The following is a 25,206-nucleotide window of genomic DNA, read 5'->3' as shown; positions in this document are numbered from 1 at the left end:
TCTTGTTCTGCGGGACAAGAGGAATTTTCGAAATCCCCTCCTTTAGGTTCCATTTTGGGGTCCACGAGCAGCCTTTTGAACACGTGGGGCAGTGGCAGAACGATGTGAGAATTCCCGCGACGGCCACTGAAGTTTCCGAGGGTCTTCTTCTCCCGTCCGGTGCTGTCGCGTTTTCCCGCCCTCCTCTGCCACGTGCCCCTCAGAAGGGGTGAGCGCCCTTCAAACACCACACTGGCGGGTGCACCCCCTTCCTGCGTCCTCACAGCCTTCCAACCCCCCGATCGCCTGACCTTCAGGATGTCTGAGTGACTCGTGACTCGGTCTTTTCCAGGCCTGGAAAATACCACCCCGAGACACACGGCTGGACGCGTGTCAGCCGTTGGTCGTTGTCGTTGTCAGTCTGTTGCTTTAAGGAATGATGTCGGAAATTAGTGCTGTTGCTACGGGTACCGGGGTCGCAGGCAATGCTCCCACCAGGACAGACTGGGGGAAAGATGATAAAACTGATAACTTCATCTCAGGCTCAAACACGGATTCAAATTAACCGCGTTCAAAGTCCTCCCTGTATCACAAAAGAAAACTTCTTAATAGACTGTTGTCACTGACAACTTGTACTTCATTTTCCAGAAAAAGGAAAAAGTAGGTTTTTTTCCCCCCTCGGAAACGTGTGACAAGAAGGACCAAGCACCCGCTAATTGCTTCTGACTCCTTTAAAATGATGAACGTTGTTATTACACATCATTTGCTCGCAGTCCTGAGTTCAGATTCAGAGGGATATTGATGGAGAATCTGCTTCAGCAAGGCTGAGGTGAAGGGTAAAATGAGGGTCGTTAGCAAAGTGTTAGAACACCGAGAAGGCCAAGAAAAAATGACGCCTCGACTGACTAGTCAAGGAGGATCGAAGAGTGGCGTATGTTACGGTGAGAAAGCAAAGAGTGCCTAACCTGTTTTTAAGAATCGTATGTAAGTTTGCAGGCGCCCGGGTGGCTTAGTCCGTTAAGCGTCCAACTCTTGGTTTCAGCTCAGGTCACGATCTCATGGCTCCATGGGTTCGAGCCCCGCATCGAGCCCCGCTCTGCGCTCACAGAGCCTGCTTAGGATTCTCTCTCTCCCTCTCTCTCTGCCTCTCTGCCCCTCCCCCTCCCACTTGCACTGCCTCTGTCTCTCTCAAAATAAATAAGCTTTAAAAAAAAGAATCCTATATAAGTTTGGATTGGGTTCGGTTATGAGTAACAAAGCTCACAAAAGCAGTAGTTTTAAAAAGATAGGGTTTCTCCCCTGTATGTGAAACAAGTATGGAGGAGAATAGTTTGGGCTGCCATGTGAGCTCCTTCCAGATATGATTTCACTGATTCCAAGCAGTACATTTTTTCACATCTTCGACATCGGGATGCATCTTACGATCGCTGTTGGCCATAGCTGTCATTGCCTCAGCAGGCACATCAAGATTCGACAGAGTGGCATTATTGGCCAGGAACAAAATCCTGGGGGCATTTTGTCCTCCAAAAGAGGACTTTTGAGAAACGCTGCACTCTCGATGGCACAGGGGATGACAGCAAGAGCCATCAACGATGCAGAGTACAAAAGCAATTTAGAAGAGTTCAGATTTGGTTTTTTTAAATGATTTTTTAAGTTTTTTCAACGTCTATTTATTTTTGAGAGAGAGAGAGAGAGAGAGAGCAGGGGAGGGGCAGAGAGAGAGAAGGAAAGAGAGAATCCCACGCAGCCTTTGTGCTGTCACTACAGAGCCGGACGTGGGGCTCGAACCTGAGAACCGTGAGATCATGACCTGAGCTGAAGTGAGCCGATTAACCCAGTGAGCCACCCAGGTGCCCCTAAAATATTTTATGTTTTACTCCAACTTTATTGAGGTGTTATTGACATATGGCACTGTATAAGTTTAAGGCATACGACATGACGACTTGATAGGCGGATGTAATGTGAAATGACCACCACAATAAGGGTAGGTGACACCTTCATCACCTCACATAGTTTCCTTTTTGTGTGTACGCATGAGTGATCCAATGACAAAAAGGTATGTGTCTAAGTCAATGTACAAGAGAACTTCTAATAAGTTTAATTTGAAAAACCTAAGGAAAATCTAATGGAGGGGAAAAAAATTGCGTCCGAATGTGATAGCGTCTTCTTTCCTTCTTTATGGTGCATAAAATAATGGTGTGCCTTACAATTGAGACATTTGATTTGATGAAATGTATTTGTCTGTTGCTCTCTGGGACAGAGCTTGCTTCCAGTGTTGTTTGGCTCACATTCCAATATGACTAACAGAGCTCCAAGCATGACATCAGCACACCAGGAAGAAGACATTTATCTGATCTGTTCGTGGGAGCAAAGGGAGCGTGGCCTTCCGGGAAAGGGAGTTCGAGAAAAAGAAAATGCCCCACTTACCCAAGAGGCTAGGAAGAGAAGTGGGGACCTTGAAGGTGTCAGGAAGACGGAGAACCCAATCATAATCATTACAGCCCACCTCATAATGGTGTTACGGTTGGCAGAAAGGCACGCTCTGTCCCAGAAGATTTCACATATAAAAACGTAACAGGTCCAGGGGCGCCTGGGTGACTCCATAGGTTAAGCGTCCGACTCTAGATTTGGGCTCAGGTCATAACATCATGGTTCTGAGTTCAAGCCCCACATGGGGCTCCGCCTGCTTGGGATTCTCTCTCTCTCCCTCTCTCTGCCCCTCCCTAGCTCTCTCTCTCTCCCTCGAAGGAACTAAATAAACTTAAAAGAAGAAAACATGATAGGTCCACACTGAACGAAGCAACTTTAATACCAAAACAATGTCTGCTTTTTTCCCTCCACTTGTTCTGCAAAGTATGTGAATGTGTATGGAAAATGGAGAACAAAGAAATGAAGGAAAAGAGTGCCCTGTTGATTAAAAAGCCATATATGGATCATTCTCTGGGAGACGGTTAGCTTTACGCGGAACCTCGCGAGACGGGGGAGAGCTGGCCTGACAGATGTCAAGAAGAGAGTGTACGATGTGAGACCAGTCTTCCGAATCTGGGCCTGACTGACGAGGACGAAGGCCAGAGAGAGAGTCCAGTCCGCCTGGTGTGAAGGGAAGAAGTATACAACTCAAGGTGAGCTGATAAAAGACGAAGCATTCGGGACGGCTGAAGGCCAAGCATGAAGTTTTTAGGTTTAACGAAAAGGCCATTCGAGGCAGCCACAGATTTGGATCTGGGCTTCAGGAGGGGGTTGCTAAATCCCTTCTTGGAGAAATCCTGGGCTAATGCGGGTGCCCAGCGACAGACGCTTGGGATGAATATTAAAACGTGAAACCTAATGATCTTGCGTTTGAAGAGGCAGAGAGAGTATTCTCTCTGATGAGGCGAGCGACATCAAAACGTTCTGTATAGGGGCGCCGGGGTGGCTCAGTCGGCTGAGCGACCGACTTCGGCTCAGGTCACGATCTCGCGGTGCGTGAGTTCGAGCCCCGCGTCGGGCTCTGGGCTGATGGCTCGGGGACTGGAGGCTGCTTCGGATTCTGTGTCTCCCTCTCTCTCTGCTCCTCCCCCACTCATGCTCTGTCTCTCTCACTCTCAAAAATAAATAAATAAACGTTAAAAAAAAAAAAAGTTCTGTATAAGGCCTTGCTGTCCATTCGCCTTTCACACCAGAGTTTCGTTATGGTTCCAATTTGCCGCTTCGGAAGAGTCCAAGTCCAGACGTCAGAACGTCAGAAGTGCCGGGGGAGCATCCAAGCCTCCCGTGGTGCCGGCACAAGCGTCTCAGCGCAACATCAAAGAAAGGCGGGCCCCGCACCCTTGCTCCCAGAGAAAGAACATCACACCCCACTCGGGCCCGTCGGGCCGCTCTTAAAAAGCCATTCGCTGTTTGTGTCAGACACATGGAAGAAGGAAGTTTTATCAGCCACCCCCGAGGTTTACCAGATGCCGGCACACCTTCTCCCGCCGGGCCGTTCCCAGGGAACGCGTGCGTGTCCAGATGGAATCCAGCAACGACGGGGAGGCGGGACGGCGGGCACTCACCCGTGTGCCTCTCCAACGAACAACACGTGACCACCGTCGGCCGACTTCCACATCTCTCCGGGCAGATGTGAAAAGGGGTCCCCTGGAAACTCCCCAGCCTCCAAAACTGATGCCTTACCAGGACGGTCCGCCTCGCCCTGGCAAGGTCTAACCCCAAGCGGTCTTCACCTCCGCTTCTGTCTGTCGCCGCGAGAACCGGACTGCCCAGCCCTTTCCCGAAACACGTCTCCACCTTCACGCTCTAATCCCCACGAGGCTGGCCACTTCCCCTGTCCGTCCCCTTCTCTCACCCTCCCCCAACTCTTGAAAGCCTTCCCCTGAGCTGTTTGGAACTCAGGGGCCATTATTAGCACACTCTCCTACATTCGCAACCTCTTGTCTGAATGCTGTCTTCTTCACCTTCTTACTCCGTGGGAAATCAGCAATGCCCCTAAGGACACTCCTTCTGGTGCAGCCCCACTGAGTCATAGCCATCCCCCGCCCCCCCCCAGTACCGCTGGGCCTGAAAGTAAGACAGGTGTCCTCCTTTTTCCTTGTTCACACTTCCAGGCCATTCTTCCTCTTGGCCCTCTGCCCTTAAATGCCCCAGCTTAGAATCGAATGCCACCACATAATGGCCCGACACGATCCTTTCTTGTTACAGTTACCTAGGGACCCCCACCCGACGTTTCTTGACTATCTTAGCTCCTGGCCAACGGCAACCTTCCCCAGTATTAGCGCTGGCCTAATTCCTGGTGATTTCAATATCCACATAGATGATCCTGCCACAGCCTGGCCTCTTACTTTCTTGCTGTTTCTCCTCCCACAATCTTGTCCTATCTATTCGGCCACTTATTGCTATGGTCATATCATAAACCTTGTCATCCGCAATAACTACTCTCTTTTCATAATCTCTAATTCATGTACCAGACTCTCTGACCACCACTTCCTCTTTTTCTAGTTCATTCTCCCTAGTGTCCTGATGCCAAAAAAAAAAAAAAAAAAATCCTTTAACCCCTCTGGGAAATCCTATCAATTGGTCCAACGACCTTTTCACTTCATCTGAACTCCTTGATGTCCTGTATTTTCTGAGGTTGCAGCCCATGGTAAATGACGATCATGATTCCCTTGTAGACATGTCCACCCCACCTGATCCTCTGGCATTGTTGTACTTGCTTGGCAAAAATCCCTACCCTGATTATATTCGTTTCTCCCCTAGACCACACCTGCACCCATGTAACTGAATGTGGCTAGAAAAAAGCCCAACCAGACTGACTGAAAGTCCTTAAACTCAATGAGTAGGACTCTTAAGTGGTCCCTTAGTAACACCAGCCATCCATACTGTATGTCCCTATTCTACCAACTCCACCAGTTATGGAGAAAGGACAGGACCTTTTTCCATAATTCTCCTCTGTATCTGTTAACCTTGGCTATACAGCAAGCCATCCCAGTAAATAGCGTCTTAAGGCGGTAATCATTTCATTTGCTCACGATTGTGTGGGTCACCAGTTGGGTCGGGATCAGTCGGGCGGTTCCTCTGCTGCATTTGTTTGGGGTCACTCACGTGGCTGTGGTCATCTAGTGACTTGAACGCGGCTGGCTGGTCTAAGACGGCAGTTGGCACTTGCTAGTGGATGGGTCACGTGTCCCCAGCAGGCTAGCCTGAGCAGCCTCAAGTAGGGGTGGCAGTTCCTAGAGAGGGGCATTCTGTAAGCCACTGCTTGTATCATATTTGCCAATGTCCAGTTAGCTACAGAAAATCACATGGCAAGCCCAGAATCAGTGGAGGAGAGGAATGTCAAGGGTCTTATGTGCTGGGAGTTGTTACTGGAACAACCTACTACTCTCTCCAGTCTCTAACCACTCACACATGCTCCCAAACCTCACTCTTGGCTGATAACCTTGCTTCCCATTTCACTGAACAAATACAAAGTATAAGGACACCTGAAGACTCCCATCTGCCACCATACCTCCCACCCACCAGCATGTGGGCCCATTTACTCTACTGCCTTTCCTGCTACCAGATGAACTCTCCATGCCCCTATCTAAGGTTAACCCCTAGAGCCCATCTCTTCTTGTCCACTCGAAGACTTTCCTTCTGTGTCTCATCTGGAGGTACTCAGGCTGATGCAGTAATCTGGTGGCTTTAATGGACATCATGGTCTAGGACGGCCTCACTCCCTTTTCTTTTCTTTTTTTTTTTTTTTTTAACGTTTGTTTATTTTTGAGACAGAGCATGAACGGGGGAAGGTCAGAGAGAGAGGGAGACACAGAATCGGAAACAGGCTCCAGGCTCTGTGCTGTCGGCACAGAGCCCGACGCGGGGCTTGAACTCACGGACCGCGAGATCATGACCTGAGCCGAAGTCGACGCTTAACTGACTGAGCCACCCACGCGCCCCCCTCACTCCCTTTTCTACATCATCACTTGCTCTCTCTTCACTGGATCATTCTCTTCAGAACAAAACCATGATATCTTTTATCTTACTCTAAAATATCCCTCTAATTACCCTCTGGCTACTGATTGGTTTCTCTGTTCTACTTCATGGCTAAATTCCTTGAAAGTGCTCTCCATACTCACAATCTCTTCCCAAACCCATGCCTATCAGGCTTACGTGTCCATAACTCCACCAAAACGGACTTTGTCGTAGTCTCTAATTTCCTCTGTACCGATAAATCCAAGGGTTAATTCTCAGCCCCCATCCTCCTTGAACACTTTCTTGAGTTGACCTTCAGGCTATTTCACTCTCCTGGTTTTCTTTATACTTCTCTGGCCTCTCCTTCTCGGTCACCTGCTCCTTTAGTGAACAATTCCTCTTCATCATCTCCCTGATATCTTAGAATTGGAATGTCCCAAGGCTCGCTTCCTAAGGCTTTTCTCTTCACTGTGTACATGCACTCCTTTGGCAATAGCATCATTTTCATGCATATGAAATGTCCTCTCTGTGCTGATGATTCCAAATTTGTACCTCCAATCTAATCTTCTTTTTTGAACTTTAGACCCGGGTACACAAATACCTACTCAAACGCCTAACAGGCATCTTAAATCTGACGTGCTACATATTCGCCCCAGAACTTCTCTACCTACAATTTTCTTCATCTCAAATTAATGGCAATTTCCAATTTTTTAGGACAAAAGCCGTGATGTGATCTTTAATTGCCTTCTGTCTCCTATAGTCCACATCCAAATTATTAGTGCATCTCATGAAAAATATACCCAAATTCGGATCCCTCTTGCAACCTTTAGGGTTACTACCCATCTCCAGCCTACCAAACCTCCCACCCAGGTGACTGCAATAGGCTAAGTGACCTCCCTGCCTCTGCCCTTGTACTCTACAGTCTATTTTCAACACAGCAGCTAGACTGAGCTTTTAAAAACATAAGTCAAATCAGGGGCGCCTGGGTGGCTCAGTCGGTTGAGCGTCCGACTTCGGCTCAGGTCATGATCTCGCGGTCCATGAGTCTGAGCCCCGCATTGGGTTGTGTGCTGACAGCTCAGAGCCCGGAGCCTGTTTCGGATTCTGTGTCTCCCTCTCTCTCTGCCCCTCCCCTGCTCATGCTCTGTTCTCCCTGTCTCTCAAAAATGAATAAACGTTAAAACAAATTAAAAACATAAGTCAAATCACGTCACTCCTCTGCTACGGTGGCCCTCACAGCCCTTACAATCTGCCTGTCCTATTCCTCTATTCTGTTTCTTCTGCACTTATTTTTTATTGCTCGCCACCTTGCTCACTTGGCTCCAGTGACATTGCTCCCTTTATAATTTCTAGGGTGACCCAAGCATACTCCTTTGTTAGGGTTTTGTATCTGGTGTTCTCTGTCTGGAACACTGTAGCAGTTAGCTTTTGCTGTGTAACAAACCAATCCAAAACATAATGGCTTAAAATAACAATGGTTGCCTCTCATGGTTCTCTGGGTTGACTGGACAGTTTTTGCCTAGGCCAGCTTGGCTAAGACGAGATCGTCTAGGAGAGGACTTGGCAGGCTATAGGCTGCCAGCCAAATCTGGCCTGCCACCACCTCTTTTTGTAAATAACGTTACGCTGGAGCACAACCATGCCTCTATGTTTACGTATCATCTGTGACTGCTTCCATAGTATAATAGGAGTGGCTTGATGTTAATGGGGCAATATTAACCCTCTTAGCCATATGTTTCTCATCATCCATCAGGGTAGCCCAGGTTTGTTTACATATGGTGGTCACAAGAGTTTCTGAGATCAATTGGATCACATTTGATATTGTCCCATAGGTCAAAGAAGAACACGTGGCTAAGCCTAGAATCAATGTGGAAGGGCCTACCCAAAGATGTGGCTATAGGAATGGGAATTTTTGTGGCCACTTTTGCAAACAATGTACCGTCAGTATTATTCCTCCTTCCTGAATTGTTGCCTCACCTCCTTCAACCCCATGCGCCGCTATCACTTGTCTAGTGAGCCTTCCTTGAACTCCCCTTCTCTATTTCCTATGCCCCTCTTTCTGTTTAATGTCCCTCTGTAACAACTATCACTTTCTTACCTTACTTATTTGTTCTGTTCATTGTCTGTCTTCTCCTTCTAGAATATAAAATTCATGAAGGCAGGGACTTTTAGCTGTTTTGCCCACGGTTTTATTTTAGATGCTTAGAATACTGCCTAGAACAGAGGAGATCGTCAGAAAATGTTTGACCGAATGAGTGAATGATCTGGTGCTCTTTAGGATTTGAAGCAGGAAAAGTCCTTGCCAGCCACGACGGCATTATTGATGTTTCGGTCTACAGCCCACCAGTTGTTCTTCTTAGGGAAGCAGTGCTAGCATTATGATGGAATAATGTATGTTAAGCACCGTGAAAACACCAAGAGTGTAAGAACAGAATTACTATTGCTTCGCTTTTCATTCCTTAGATAAGTTTGGTCTTAAGTCACTCAACAGGTAACAGTCACTAGTTATTATATTAAAGCCTCTTAGTGAAGGGCAGGGCACTGCAATGATCTATTTTGGCAGAGTAATTTCTTGGAGGAGAGGTTATTCCTAAGACGATGCGCCGGCTGCATTGAATATACCCCATACGCAACCACGTTGGGATTTTTTTCTGCCTGCAGAATTAAGTTCTCCCAAATTAGTATCCCTTTTGCCTTTGAAGCATTATACACTCTTTACGGGTTTAGCTACATCTCGAAAGAGCATGACTTAGAAAAGGGTGACACGAGGGATGGGGGTATCTAGGCAGGAGCCAGAATGCGAAGCATTTTCAGGAACAAGTTGTGGAGCAATTTGGCTGGGACAGAGGAGCCATATGATGCCATATAATACAGCAGGAGTGTGGCAAATGCATGGGAAGTGCCATGTTTTGAATTATCATACAGCATGATCAAGCCCCGGGTCCACCAGATGTCCAAAGGAATACATGAAACCGGAATAGTTTGGCAATATGTGAACTTTCCTTATGCATTTTGGTTCTTGCATTTATGTGTGTTACTGAATTACATATACTTTCTTTTTCATTCTAAATTTGGCATAGTTTTACGAAACTGAAACCACCGTGGCAATAGATTTTTTTATGTCAATAGTTTCATCAAGAGCAGAATTCTGGCTTGTGGGATTGTTGATCCGCTATTATTTATCTACCACACCACTTCCTCGGTGGTTATTTACACCTCATCTACAGCTCCTAGACATAAAAATGAAAGGTCTTGAAACTTATGGGAGAAGTTTAGAGGGAGAGCTCTCTATATCTTGTGAAATAGACAAGGTCACTGCTCAGTCAACCTTTCTTGCAAAAGAGTTCAGTGATAACAGCCAAATTAGAGCCCTGGTCAACCGCAGCTGATGATGGGCTCTGTTGATGGGTGCCCTTGGCTAGACCTGAAAGTGATGTCCTGAAAAATGATTACACTTCTACTCAATAAGCCAAAGATGTATCCATTAAAAGCTGAGCAGGAAGGGGGAATGAAAGTTTAAACATAGCCTCTTGATCAGTTCACATATTTGACCTCTTACTCTCAGTCATGATCTCTAGTGTATCTATCATAGTTGTTCACGTGCGGGGGGTGATTCCAGTGCAGTTTTAGATACACAGCGTTTTTTATTATTGAGGTCCTTATAACCTTAGAAAGATATATTTATGTATGTAAACCAACGAATAATTCTTAAAAAGCCAAGGAGAGAATACTAGAACTATATGCTATTCATTCATTGAATAATTATTTATGAGGGCTTCATTATGGTCAAGTACTGTGCGAGGTGGTAGGCGTTCTACCCTCAAGACGTTCATATTTAAGTTGGAGAGACCAACATAAAAACCGGTATGTGAGTGCTATGTTCGAATTACGGACCCACAGAGAAACGGAACGTTATCTTGCCTTGGGAGTGGTGGGTATCCTGGAAGCTTCCTCGGGCACGATGATACCTGAACAGGATTTTGAAGACTGAATAGGAGATGTTGAAGAGCAGAAACAGGGGAATACATCGCAGATAGAGAGAGTGGTGTGGGCCACATCGACCTTCCCACGTTTAGGGTAAAAGTGGAGAAGCATAAGGCAGAGGGTAAGGAAAGAGAAAAGATACTGGAAAAGAACCAGGAGAGATCAGAGAAAATCTGGCAGTTCAGCCAGTTAAGAAGAGCGGAGAGAGTGGTGTTGAGAGATATGGAAGATGAGAAATTGTAGTTCTTGGTGACCAGATGGGCAGGAAAGGAAAGGAAAGGATTTTGAAGGATAGTGTTTGGATTTCTAGCTCTGGGCATCTGGATACAGGGTAACATCATTGTTAGAAAGAGGGGACCGAAGAGGGGTATGGGGATGTTGGGACAAAGTAGGGACTCTTCCCAAGTTCAAGATGCCATGGGACATGTAGGTGGAGCTGAAAATGGAATGACATGTAGCAATTATACATTTAGACTACATGGAACGAAAGGTGAGGGGTAAATGTTCCAATACCTAATTCCCTTCTGCCTTTGTATATCCTGGCTCCTTTCCTGCAGGAAATCCCCAACCAAATGATAGGAAGATAAAGAGAAAAGGCTTTGTGGATGGTGTGGAAGGTGAATGGGAACTGGAAGAAAGGCAGGGATGTGAACAAGCAGAAGAGAAGAAAAGTCAGTTCAGGGAGGGAACGCAGAATCAACGAAGGTAGAACACTGGTACCAAGCAAGGCAAGGGCAGAAGGTTCAAGATGTAGAGAAGAGGAAAATGAACATTACCAAGAGGATGGCACTGGATTTCCTAATAAATTTATTCTCTGGATGGATGCTGGGAAGTTTAGACTTTAAGCATTCAGCAATTAAAGGCCATGGTAGGTGTCCGAACAGAGGAGGAACATGATATGATTCATATTTTAGGAATATGGTCTGGAAATAGCATCCAGGAGAAAAAGGAGGCTTAAGTGGGGGCAAAGAGATCTAGCCAACAGATGACTGGGATCTCCCAGCACCTCCAGCTTCTTTGTAGGGGGAAGAAGAGGTTCCAGGGCTTCTGCTGGCACAACTGTCCCGTCAGGAATATGGCAGCCTTTGCATGACTGGGATTGAAAAAGGTCATGCTATATACTCCTTGCAAGGGGAGCGGACCACAGCCTTTTTGAAGAAGCAGGAAGAGACTCATGAGTATTTCTTCCTTTAGAGAAATACAGAAGCAAACAAAAATCAAGACTGCAGTAATGACTATTTTTACCCAATTACACATGCATTACTAAGTGTCACAAATCCCATGAGCTGGAAGGTGTGATTTTCTGAGTCGGCTGCTGTGTTGAGATGAGAGGAATTGCTCACTGTTGATAACACTGTTGGATGTTGCTAATGTAATTACAGTTTCCCAGACTGGTCTCAAAAATTAAGGTTCATGTATTTTCGATTTCCCTTTTCATTTTGGAAAGATAATAATAATAAAAATGTACAAACTTGCTTGGTTTGACTTTACACCCAGTTTTTGTGACATTTTTATTGTGTCTTATATGGAATGGATTGATTTTTTTTCCCAACTTGTCTTTGAAAATGTCATTTACACAAAGAGATTGAATGCACTTAATTTGTTTAGTCTCCTGAAGTGATGCTTCTAAGTGGGCCATGATCATTCAGTAAAGATATCGTGTGAAGGAGGATGGTATGAACAACCAAAAGAATTATTCATAGTGTGTGGGGAACAAAAATGGATGAAAGGAAGCTAGAGCGCAAATTGGACTGTAATGACAGAATAAAGACGGATCTAGAGTAGTCATATTCGTGGTTCTATTAAAACACAGAGTTAATTTAGAGAATTTCTACGTGTCTTTAGAGCTTTATTGTTGCTGTTATGGTTGCTACTGAAGTATATACAGGAGTGGCTCAACCTAACTAACGTACATTTCTCGTCCATGCTTCTTTGAGCATCGACGGTTGAACTTAATGGAATTTCAGAGAATTACAAAAGACGATGATAGGATTTAAAATGTTTCCCATTTCCTGTCCCTTACCAGTGTTCCTATTCGAACACAGCCTCCACGTTGGGATCTTAAACTTCCTAATTCATTATAATTATGTGTGTCGCAACGACTGATAACCATAAATCCAGCAAGTTTTAAAATACTCCGTAAAGGACATGTAAATGATCAGAGAAGTAACTGTTTTAAGCGGCATTTTTAGGCATGTAAAATCCATGAACGATCTGAGAAGCCATATACATGGACCACGTGTTCGGCATCTACAAAGCGTTCTCGCGTATAGTATCTCACGGAAACCTGTCACTTTTATTTGAAGCAGGCCTTTAGGGTAGCATGGTCCAAGGGGCTACATTAAAAATGGTAACTAACTATGTGGCCTTCACTGTGGGAACTCCTTTCCCCCCCTCACGTCATCTTAAGGTACCAACTTTCCATGGAACGGACCTTGGAGACTTGGGAGAGAGAAATCTGAGGGTAAGGACTTGTTCAGATCTTTTCCTTTAATACAAACTAACCAATCACCCTAAGTAATGTTTTCCAATCATGCACTGCATAGGCTGAATAGAGTTCAGAGTCAGACTTCCTGGGTTCGGATCTACTTGCTGGCTGACCCTGGACAAATTAATAAATCTCTCTGTGCCTCAGTATCCTTCTCTATAAAATAGGAGTAATAATAATTGTCTTGCCTCGCAGGGCTGTTGTATCTGTAAAATACTTCACATGCAGAGTGCAGAGTAAAAACTCAATAAAGGTTAAAGAATAATGACAGATAAGAACCCGACACCTAGCATTCTATCCTTTGCATAAAGTAGTTCCAATTATACTGAATGGACACCTCGGGTTTCTACATAATAAGAAGAAATTCATTATCCATAGTGTAACTCAGAGCCCTCTACAGTCCTACCGAAAATAAATTTCTCTATGCAAGTTCTTGACATACACATAAAAACTGGCTTATTGGCTCTTGTGAGAGAATTTTATGGACCGTAATGCAGCTTTCTCAAACCGACAAAAGCACCCATGTTCCCAAGGCGAGTGAGCCTCCTCGGCGATAGCATAACGTCCAGATCTCTATGGTGGAAACACATCCAGAGTATTGCATCCAGCTCTGGAGGCTCGGTTTTGTAGAGGCCATTGACAAATGGAGCGATCTAGAATGTCGAAGGACATGAAAATCCACGTTATACGAAAAACCATCCAAGGGACAGGGACTGTAGCCTCTAGAAAAGAAGAGCATAGAAACTGCCCAGAAACATCAAAGAGCTGTCGCAAGTAAGAAGAATTGGACTAGTTCAAGGAAGTCAGCGGCAGCAGGGGATGAACACTATGGATCATTTTCCACAAAATATCGGGCAGTGAAACGGGCTGCTTTCCGAAAGAGCAAGTACCCATAAATAAAATGTATTTATGCCAAGTTTGGACAACCGACTTAAGGAAATGATGAAGATAAGATTCCATCTTTGTTTGGGAAACCAGAACGACAGTTTCCGGATCCTGGAACCTAAGATCTCTTTTAATTCTAGTTTAACAGCCTTCTTGGGATGCATGCTTCCGCCAAGAAACGGAGATACGGTCAGCATCCTCTGTGCCACCGTAACCAGGATATTTTTACCAAGAGGCTAATTAGAGCTTCTGAGAGAATTGGATAAGATTTTAAACTTGTAGTGCTTAAGTTCACATTTGCCATTGTTTTAGTTTGGCCCTGCGCTAACTGGAAAAGAGGTGCCGTTGAAAGGAAATGAATGCATCCACAAGGCCTAAAAATCCCTGGAGGAGGAGACATTTGCCATCTGTCTGCATCATTTTATCTCATTTGATCCCTCAACAGGGCCGGTAAGACCATTATTTCCATTGTACAGATGAGCTTCTGATGGTTAAGTGGCAGAGTTGAGACAGGAGCGCAGACCTTCGGACTCCAAATCCAGTGCTCCTTCGACGTGCCCCGCTCACTCACTGCTTCCCGTTGTTGAGTCCACGTACATCGGAAGACCAAAAGCAGAGACAGACAGAAAAAAAAAACAAAAAAAAAAACAAGCCTCTCCAATTAAATTCAGTAATGAAGGAAAAAAGAAACGAAGTAAATGCTCTGCCAGAAAGAAACCTCACAAGAAAATATGGGAGCTGGAAATTCAATTAGAGAAAATGGTAGATAGATTCTTAAGAATAAAATGCAGAGGGATTAATTAAAGAAATAACATTACTTAACGAAAAGGGTCAAGGTTTAGAATCAATATATTCTTGGAGTTGGAAGCAAGACCTGTCTGAGATCTGAGAAACTACGAGGGAGTGGAGAATTAGGAAAGGGACGCAGACAAAGTGAATGAACGGGGCGAACGAAAAGCAAGGATCCTCAAGAACAGCATGAAAATGAGCAGAGCTGCAGCAGCCAACGGAACAGTAGGGCCAGCAAGACAGGCAGGAGGAGAGGTTAAGCAAAAGGACACCCGAAGCTGGCAAAAGCACGATTAAACACAAATAAAATGCAAGACGCAAAAAGGCAGGCACGGAAGCCGGAACCTGAAGCGAGAACAATAGATCTGTGTTTGCACATTGTTTTTCTACGGGAGTAAATGCTATTTTCCTTTTCTTTCGGCCGATTTTCTTCCCACTCTGCCGCCCTCTGAGCTCTCCAAAAGGGAAATGCAGAGGGTGTGAAGGGGATGAAAAGTCAAGCTGCATATTTTTAATGTGTTTCCAAATGTCACTGAGAAAGCTACCGCAGTAACGTGTATTTTAAAACCGCTAAACCGTGATAGTCAGGATGATGGCACTAGCTAGCATCAGGGAGGGGAGAGCCATGAGTCAGATTTGAAAAATATTAAATAGTGGCCGTTAGCTTCTCAAATGTTGGGTCTCCAATAGCATTATGAGTCCGCGTTTAAAACCGCGTCGTGTTGTTCGAAACTGATCTGTTGAAAAAGAACTTTTAGACCCTTGGATAAAAAGAAAAAAAAAAGTACCCTATAACTAAAGTACAGTATTATCATATACATTAGAATGAGCAGAACGGTGCTCTTGAACCTGCCTCAGCGTATCATCCAAACACCCGCAGACTGCCAGAGAGAGATACTGATGTCGTGAATCAGGCAACTTGACCTGCCCTTGGCCACCCCATCAAATATGTGCTCCAGAAGCAGCTCGTCCCCCAGGAGCAATGTCCTCAGAGAATGTCCGGGACAAAGGAACTTCTTTCCATCATCGACATCAGGGATGTTCTCCGCTGAGAAAGGGTGAGTGTGGATATAAAGTGGACAGAGGAGGGGGAAGGGAGCGAAAAGGGATACGAGAGAAGCTAGTACAGGCTTCAAAAATGTTACCACCTATGTAGCCTTGAGCAACTTCCTTAAACTCTCTAACGCCTCAGTTTCCTTATCTGTTAAATGGGGGATGAGAATAGTATTTACCTCAGAGTTATGGTAAGAATTAAATAGCACATCATCGCGCAACGCATTTAGCCCAAAGCCTAGCATCATGTACACGAAGTGCTCCATAAATGTAGATAATATGATTAATACCATTCTTCTGCATCCGCATTTGTCTTCACGCATTCTTTACTTTATTCAACCAACGTTTGTTGAACCCCTAGTATATGCCAGGCACGGTGCTGGGTACCGGGGATGAGCATCTGTGTTCAGTGAGACATCCCTCTGCCCTTGCAGCCTTTACAGTGCAGTAGAAAAGACATCATGCGACATGTGACTACCGCATTAACTGTTTAATTACATCTGTCATAAATGCTATGCAAGAAAAGTCCAGGATGCCAGGAGAGAGGGGAAGAGGGGACTTGATCTAATTTAGGGCTTCCTCCCGGAAGTTAGTTTTGAGCTAATTCTGAAGGATGAATAAAAACTGACCTCTCAAGGGCAGGGGCAAAGCTTGAAGTAGAAAGACGGAAGAGCACTGCAAAGAGAGGGAACAGTATATACGAGGGCTCAGAAGCAGGACTTCTAGAAAGCAGGTAACTGAGAGGTTTTGTTGCTTCCTCTACCCGTGACCTTACTGTAATGTAACCAAGCCAACCTCGCCGGCAAGTGGGAAGAAAAAGGATAGTTCCCAGTCGCTTACTTCTTGCTGGAAAGAATAGCCAGAACAAATCGGAAGGAAGCCTCGGCTTGCCCAGCCTGTATGCCAAACTCCATTTTGTCAGCGGGAAGGAAGTGACAAAAGTCCATTCTGGAACCCAAAGCCTGAATCTAGTCTGTGGGTTAAAATACACATGGGGGTTTACGGTTTAATTTTGCATGTAGTTCTGGGCCACGTCTGAAAGTTCACAGATGAAAAGCATAGAAATGCAAGCGTGACACTGACTATTGAAATGTCTCCCATGCCAGAGGGAACCAAAATAACACATGGGGCTTGTGAGCCAAGCCCACCTTGCGCTGTGAGAGTTAATGCTGCTAGTGTGTTTATATTATAGACTTCATCTTTAAGGCTCCAAGATTTGGTCATAAAATCTCTCCCCAGCCGAAATGTGGCATATAAATAAGGTCTCTGCTTAAGGGTTGAATTGTTCTGTTGCTCTTTGAAAGCTGTCCTTTCACCAGATACAGCTCTGGGTGACTTTTTCACCACCCACTTTTAACTCTTCCTGGTTAGGAAAAGCCACTACCAAAGTCACCTCATCCTTGCTGCCTACAACTGAGAAGTGGGCAGAACATTAGACCTTTCTGCAACGTGGCCAGAAAAAGAGACATGTGTACAATGGGAAGAAGGCTATACGGCGATCAGAGAATGATTCCAACACTAAATTCCTTTTAAAACTCTATTCCCACTCAGTGTTCCGTAGGACGGTAAAGCTCTGATGACAACATGACACGTATCCAGTTCTAGAAAGCAAAAAACACAACCTAGTAACTGTCTGAAGGAAAATTCAGTATCAAGCATCAATCTCTCCAATGTATAGCTCGTCTCCAATGAAATCACCATGAAAACCAATAGCAGGAGGGTTCTTTTTTTCTCTCATTTTGCCGACTGAATGGGCCGTGGACTCGGTGATTGGGGCTGCAATTTTGTTGCCGCTAATTTTTTCTTAACTTTTAATTTTGAAATAATTAGAGATTCACAGGAAGTTGCAAAAATAGTACAACACAATGTGCCCATCACGGGGCTTCCCCTTGTGGTGACATCTTACAAGGCTATCACGCATCATCAAAACTGGGCGATGAACTGGAGTAAGTTATCAGACCACACATCTGACTCTGATTTCACCAGTTTCTGCCTGCAATCCTTTTTCTATGTCTGTGTAGAGTTCCATGGCATTTTGTCACACGTAGGAACGTGCGACATCACCACCACAAAGGAACTCCCTTGAGCTGTCTCATTTTTTTAGTCACACCTCCTTCCTTCCTTCCCCTTCCCTCACCCCTGGAAACCGCCTGCCTGTTCTCCATCTCTAATTTTGCCATTACAAATGTTATATAACATTGAGGAGGTTACATAAGTGAAACCATAAAATGTAAGGCTTTTTGAGACTAGCCTTTTTCGCTGAGCGCTATGATCTGAATGTTGTGTCCCAACTCCACCATATTCTCACGCTGAAATCCTAGCCCCCAGAGATGAGGCCGTTAGGAAGTGTATGGGACGTGCTTAGATCATGCCGGTAGGCCTGTTGTGAACGGAATTCATGCTTTCATAAAAGAGATCTCACGGGGCGCCTGGGTGGCTCAGTTGGTGAAGCGTCCAACTTCGGCTCAGGTCGTGATCTCACGGATTGTGGGTTCGAGCCCCACGTCGGGTTCTGTGCTGACAGCTCAGAGCCTAGAGCCTATTTCAGATTCTGTGTCTCCCTCTCTCTCTGCCCCTCCCCTGCTCACACACACTCTCTCTCTCAAAAAAAATAAATAAACATTAAAACAAATTTTTTTTAAAAGACCTCACTAAGGTCCCTTGCCCCTTCCTTCATGGCAAGATGGTTCAGGCTATGAACACAGAAAGGGACCTTCACCAGAATGAGATCGTGCTGGCCCCTTGATCTTGGACTTCCCAGTTTCCAGAACTGTGGTAAGTAAACTTCTGTTGTTCATAAGCTACTTAGCTTGTGGTATTTTGTTACAGGAGCCCAAATGGATTGAGACACTGGACACAACTCCCCTAAAATCCATCCAAGTTGTTCTATCAATAGTCGATTCCTTTTTATTGCTGACTAGTATTCCATTGGATTGGACGTACCATAATGTGTTCAACCATTCACTTGGTGAAGGACGTTTGGGCTGTTTCCAGTTTGGGGCTACAAATAAAGCTTCCATGAGTACTCACGTATATGTTTTTACGTAAACATAAGTTTTCATTTCTCTAAGATAAATGCCCAGGTGTGTGATGATTGCCATACTGCTTTCTAGATGATTGTACAACTTTACATTTCCGCCAATTATGAAAGATCCAGTGTCTCAGCATTCTTCTTTAGTTTTGGGTTTTGGGTTGTTTGTTTGTTTGTTTTTTAGGATTTTATTTTTCAGTAATCTCTACACCCAAAATGGGGCTCGAACTCACAACCCTGAGATCAAGAGTGGCACACTCCACCGACTGAGCCAGCCAGGTGCCCCTATATCTCTGCGTTCTTGCCAGAATCTGGTATGATGGGTAACGTTCGTTTTCGCCCTTCTACTGTAGTGGGATCTCCTCGTGATTTTACTTTGCCTTCCCCTAACGGCCAGTGATGTTGACTAACTCTTCATGCGCTTCCTCGCCACCCGTTTATCTTCTTTGCCGAAATTTCTGTTCAAGTCTTTTGTCCATTTTCTAACTGGACGGTCTGTTTCCTTACCGTTGAATTGAGAGAATTCTTTATATACTGTGGATGTGAGTTTTTTGTAGCACATGTGATTTGCAAATATTCTCTGTCTTTTCGTTCTTATAAGAGGGGCTTTTGTAAAGCAAAAGGTTTTCATTTGACGAAGTCCAACGTGTCCATTTTTTTCTTTCGTGGCGCATGCTTTTGGTATCACAGGGGGACTAAACTCTTCTTCAGCGGATTGAAAGGCCACCATTCGTGATAATGAACACCGGGTATTATGCACTTACCAGGAACCGGGAACTGGGTTAAGCCCTTCATAAGCATTGCCTACCTTAATCTTCACCTCAGCCCTGTGGAGTCCACACGATTAGCCACATTATGACAAATGAGGTGACGGAATCTTAGCTGGGTCAGTCAACTTGCTAAAGCTCATACAGTGAGGAAGTAGTCAAGATTGGCTTCAAACTCAGGTACGTCTGACTCCAAAGTACATGGTAAAATGGACTTAGGAAAAAAGACTAGGGAATGTTAATTGAGAGAGGATTTCCTCAGGACTTGGGGTGGGATACAGGAGGTGGGAAGGGTCATAAGGGAAAGACTGGACTTAACCCATCCGACAAAACAGTGTAAAGAAGGAGCAGTTCCTGGCAAGCAGCAGTGACAAACGGCACGTCAGCACTGACCGGGGGTAGAAAACACCAATGACATCCCAAGTTCGAGTCAGCACTTTCGCGCATATGAGCACGAACAGAGGCGTCCTTTCCACCGGCAGACGTTTTGCCCCCCATCAGATATATAAGAAAATGGTCTTGCCCAGCATGAAGGAGGACAATGCCATGCTTTCCCCCTCCATCTTGAACTTGGAACGAACGGATGACAGCCAAGGAGTTCCCTGGGGAATGTAGGGGGGCTTCTCCGGAGGTTGTTTGCATATTGTGGTGAAGAGGATGAGAGAGGAGTTGGTATCGGGGGGTCTGGAGCCGGAGGGGCGGGCGAACCACGAAGAACGCGCATGTGGCCGTGCTCTTGAACCCAGGAATCGAAGCGACTTGGCTCCAAAAGCCAATAAACTGTGGCATTTGCATTAATTTCACTGAGCTGGGGAGCACGCACTTGCACTATCAGCTGAGAGACGTGAAAATTTAGCTGACCTATGCTCACTCTCAGTGATTGGAGTCGGAAGCTGCCCGACGATGCAAGATCATCTCGAGAGGACAGTGGTTCTCAAAGTGCAGCCCCGGGACGGCAGCATCAGCCTCACACTGCGGTTGTTAGAAATGCCAGTTCTCAGACCCCACCCCACATCTACTGACTCCAAAACTCCAGGGATGGCCCCAGAAATCTGTGCGTCTAAAAGCCTTCCAGGTGACCGTGGGGTTTTTTTTTTTGTTTTTTGTTTTTTTTTTTAAATGTTTCCTTCTTTATTTTGAGAGAGAGTGAGAGAGAAAGAGAGCACAGGGAAGGGGCCGAGAGAGAATCCCAAGCCGGCTCCATGCTGTCAGCATGGAGCCCAACTCGGGCCGGGCCTCAATCGCACGACCACGAAATCACGACCTGAGCCGATATCAAGAGTCAGAAGCTTAACCCACTGAGCCACCCAGCACCCCCCCACCTGACCCCGCCACCAGGCAATTCTCATACAGGATAAAGTTTGAGCACAGAAGGAGGTTTATAATGTGTATCAGAACTAGTTTCAGCTGCATATAAAATGTAAAACTCAGAATATTAGTGGCGAAACACAGCAGATTTATTCTTTAATGTCAAAAAAGTCTGCAGGTTGGCCACCCTCAGCCCTGCCTCTCGCCCTGAAGGGTGCGTCACAGTCCAAGACGACCAGTCAAGCTCTAGCACTCGCATGTCACATTCAGAGGAACAGGAAGGAACAACAGAAAAAAGACGGAAGGGGAAACCCTCCCAAATTAGGCCATGACCTTGAAGCAGAAATCCCATGGGACATTTCCGTTTACATTTAATCGCCCAGAACTTAGTTACATGGCTGCGACTATGCGCAAAGGAGGCTGGAAAACATGGCCTTCGATCAGATTCAGGGCAGAGTTTGAACCCCTTGAAGGCAGCAAGGGTTCTTTTCTAAAGGAAAGGGGAGAAGGCGACCTGACACCCATGAGCCTTTGCCACAGACCCCTCGGAGGCAGCTGGCAGAATCCTGGAAACTTGGAAAACATCTTGGAATCAGCCAAATCTTCACATTTCTACACTAATCTGTTTCAGGCAGTAAGTATTTTGGCCTTTTAGTAGGAAGGCCCTGGTAGTAGATAATAAATATTAGGATCTTCAAATATGTTGAAGGAGAGAGGTTGTTGGTGGTGTCGTAAGATGCCAGCCCAGGGTTCTAAGAAAATTTCACGGCAAACGTCCTTTATTTAATTATGATAGAAGCAAGTGGTTGGTTTCCCCCAAAGAGAAGTTATTCAAACGAGCTTTTCTAAACTATTTTTACAAAAGAAAGTCCCAGGGGCACCTGAGTGGCTCAATCTGTTAAGGGTCCCCCTCTTGATTGTGACCCAAGTTGTGATCTCACTATTCATGCGATCGAGCCCCGTGTCAGGCTCTGATTGCACAGAGCCTGCTTGGGACTCTCTCTCTCTTTCTCTCTCTCTCTCTCTCTCTCTCTGCCCTTCCCTGTGTGCTTTCTTGCTCTGTCTCTCAAAATAAATAAACTTCTAACAAGAAAGAAAGAAAGAAAGAAGAAAGAAAGAAAGAAAGAAAGAAAGAAAGAAAGAAAGAAAGAAAGAGAGAGAAAGAAAGAAAAAGAAAACCCCAGCCCTCACTCGGAAAAATGTACAATAACTTGTCCTGCACAGAACGTGGCCCCTAAGCTTTGTTTTCCCCAGAACAGGGGTGGAAAGTGGACGCCCAGCCAAAACAGGTGAGGCACACCAAAGAATCAGTGATCAGTACCATCTCTTAAGTTCTCAAACTTCAGGTATTTCTTCAAACTCGTTAAAAATGCAAATTCCCAAGCCCTGAGCCAAAAGATTCTAATGCTACAGAACAGAAATAGCATCGGTGAATTTGTGGGTTTATTTCAAGTACCCCAGCTGATTCAGATGGACCTTTGACAAACTCTAAACACAAGTCCCCAAATGTACACGATACCACAGCAGGCAACGTACGGAACAAATTCATTCAAAAGCTGACGCTTGCACCTTCCCCAACATACAGCGAAGTTAAAACAGCTGGTTGATTTGATGAAAAAGATCAGATCAGCTGTTTGATAGCAGTGTTGGGTAACTTTAGTTAAAACGGGCAAATCAGGAAATTCTCCCCGCCCTGAGCCCACCATTAACGGATGGCTGCTCAACAGCAGGAAGGACAATGACAGCGGTGCCACCGGAGATAAGGGCTGCCCCAAGTGCCACCAGGGGTCCTCCGTTGCCCTGGGCCCTGGTGCTTTCAGCCTTAGAGAACAATGAAGGTTCCAGCTGTAACCAAGTTCTAATTTGACTTTGAGGTCTTGGGACAGGTGCGTGTCGCTGGGTACTGGGAGCCTCGAACCTCAGGAGAAACGGCCAAGAGGTGAAGTCCGGAGAGCCAAAAGGAATACTGGGGAGGAGAGGGAGGGACCGAGCGGGGAAGAGAGGGTCCCTCTGGCACAAAGCTGCTCAGTCTTCAACACACAAACGCTGGCCGACACAGGCGCACACACGTGCACGACCCCTTGTTATTTTTCCGCTACCACCTATCCGGACCAGCGGCTGTTAAGCCCTGCGCTGCTCACACGAGTCAGAAGAGTAGATGTTCTAGTCTAGCCAAGATTAGGAGGTGTGCTTTGCATCACTCCAGCTTGCAGCTACGATTTCACCGCAGCCACAATGACAGATGAGCGGAAAACACCCCACCCTACACCCCACAGTGGTTAATATAGGAGATGAGCTGCAAACACCATAAAAACGGAGTAAAGGCACACGTTTTAAAATGGATGCTGGTCGTTCGGGTTAAAAAAGGAAAAAGGCCCCTTTTCCTTTTCAAAAACAAGAAAGAAGGAACCAGCAGAGAAAACCATGAAATCTACAAAGACAGAAGCCACGAAGGAAAAAGGAGACACAGCGGACAGAGACACAACGGGGGAAGCAGCATAAAAAATAGGAGAGAACGTGCCAAAAAGAAAAAACCTTAAGAAACCGGCCATTTGATCATCATTTTGACGCAGAGACTTCAAGAGGATGTCTCGCGTTATTTGGAAATAACCCACTACGTGCCACGTTTTAGATCCTTCCTTGGAAATGTTAGAAGAAACTGTGTGGTGGGCTTCTCTCCACATTGACACAACGGACTCGGATGAGGCGAAGTCGTAATAGAGAATCATTGTACGTTTTGTCCCTGTCTGGGGACATACAGACAATAGTGCTGACACTGGAAGTTCACAGCAATTTGGAAAAGACTGGAGGGGTTGAGGCATGACCAGCCCTTCTGCGCCTCTTGTGCATATAGTTGGTCTCTAATGACAACAGCTGTTGCCTACCAGGCCTGTCATTCTTTCCAGTCATGATTCTTAGGCTTCTGAAGAATCTGATATCTTCTCCCCCTTAAACAGAGCTATGTGCTTTCTTTTTTCTTTTTTTTTTTTTTTTAATGTTTATTTATTTTTGCGAGAGACAGAGTGGGAGCAGGGGAGGGGCAGAGAGAGAGAGAAGGAGACCCAGAATCCGAAGCAGGCTCCGGGCTCCGAGCCGTCAGCAGCGGAGCCCGACGTGGGGCTCGAACTCACAGACCGCGAGATCACGACCCGGGCCGAAGTCGGACGCTCAACCGACTGAGTCCCCCGCAGGTGCCCCAGAGATATGTGCTTTCTGAAGTGCTGATGCACATTTGACCATCATTTCTCAGGTATGGGCATTGACAGTGCAAGTGTGCCAAGCATAGTGGACACAATTTCTCCCCCTCGCGTTGATGTTCCTCATCATCAGGTCCTACAGCCTGTCAGGATGAAGAGATCAAAAAATAACACTTACTGAGCACCTACCGGCCACCAGGCTCAACGTTTCCTAGGTTATTCATTTAACCTTCACTCCAGCCCTCTGGGCAGGGGTGGCGGGGGTGTCTTTCTTATTACCCTGTTTTGCAGACGACAAGACAAAGTCTCAGAGAAATTAATAACTGTCCCAATGCTATGAACTCGTGGATCTGGAAAGCCAACCACAGGAATTTTAATGTCCACTGGAGCATAAAAATGTACCATGCTAGGAACACCCAGTGTCATAAGCCAGTGCAGGTTCAGAACCTCAGGTGGATCCCTGGAATTTGAATTTTAACAAGTGCCAGGAAATGACTCTGATTCTCATTAAATTTGGGAACCACGTGATATAAGAAGCAAAAAAAAAAAAAAAAAAAAATGCTGGGATACCGAGCATATGCTTTTAGAGCTAACAGTATAACAGAGAGTTTCTCTGTGTTTTTTTTTATACTTCAGGCTGCCGTGTGGGGCAAGGATGCTGGTTAAGCTGTTTAGATTCTGCGAGCCACTTTGCTTATCTGTAAAATGGGAACCGTAGTTTCCATCCCACATGATTGCAGCGAGGATAACGCACCGGAGAACACTTGGCAAGTTCCAAAGAGCTGTGTGCTTGATCGCAAAAATGGCCCCAAATCATCCCCCAACCCCTAGATCCACACACGTGCAGTATTAATGTCGCAGCTCTCCCCATCACGGCGTGTTCTAGTCCTTGAATGTGGGCCATGTGATTTGCTCTTGCCAATGGGACAATAGCCAACATGACTCGGACAGACGCTTTTAGTCCTCGCACGTTGAGGTTTGCCCTATTGCTATGCTTGAGACCCTAAGGCTACCTTGTGACTGACTCTCAACTCGCCTTCTGGAAGTTAAGAGACCACAGGAAGAAGGACTGTAGTCAGTCAGCTACCAGCCAATAGACAGTCAACAGCCAGGCACATACATGAGGCCATTCTGGATCACCCAGCCACCTGCGAACTTTCCAGCTAACTGTGTACTCAGGAAGAAAACCCACAGAAATCAGCAGAGCCAGCCTAGACCAGGAGAACTGCCCCAGAAGCCCACCAAATTGGGAGCTAAATAAATGATCGTGGGGGCGCCTGGGTGGCTCAGTCGGCT

General features: G+C 45.7%; 1 long non-coding RNA gene across 2 annotated transcripts in view; it reads right to left on the bottom strand.

Annotated features, from left to right (window-relative positions):
* The window catches only part of LOC113597719 (uncharacterized), a 55,468-nt gene that overhangs the window by 17,852 nt on the left and 12,410 nt on the right, over positions 1-25,206 (bottom strand). Inside the window, exons 3-4 of one of the 2 annotated variants that reach the window (XR_008290067.1) lie at positions 5,484-5,684; positions 3,639-3,791 (exon numbers count right to left, since the gene is read on the bottom strand). This is a non-coding gene — a long non-coding RNA (uncharacterized LOC113597719). The remainder of the gene's footprint in view (positions 1-3,638; positions 3,792-5,483; positions 5,685-25,206) is intronic. The other variant, XR_003418497.2, reaches the window with a different exon arrangement.

The sequence above is a fragment of the Acinonyx jubatus genome, chromosome X, assembly GCF_027475565.1.
Source record: "Acinonyx jubatus isolate Ajub_Pintada_27869175 chromosome X, VMU_Ajub_asm_v1.0, whole genome shotgun sequence".
In the NCBI taxonomy this organism is placed as follows: Eukaryota; Metazoa; Chordata; class Mammalia; order Carnivora; family Felidae; genus Acinonyx; species Acinonyx jubatus.
Note: the sequence above shows the minus strand (reverse complement) of the source record. Positions and strands in the feature narration are given on the sequence as shown.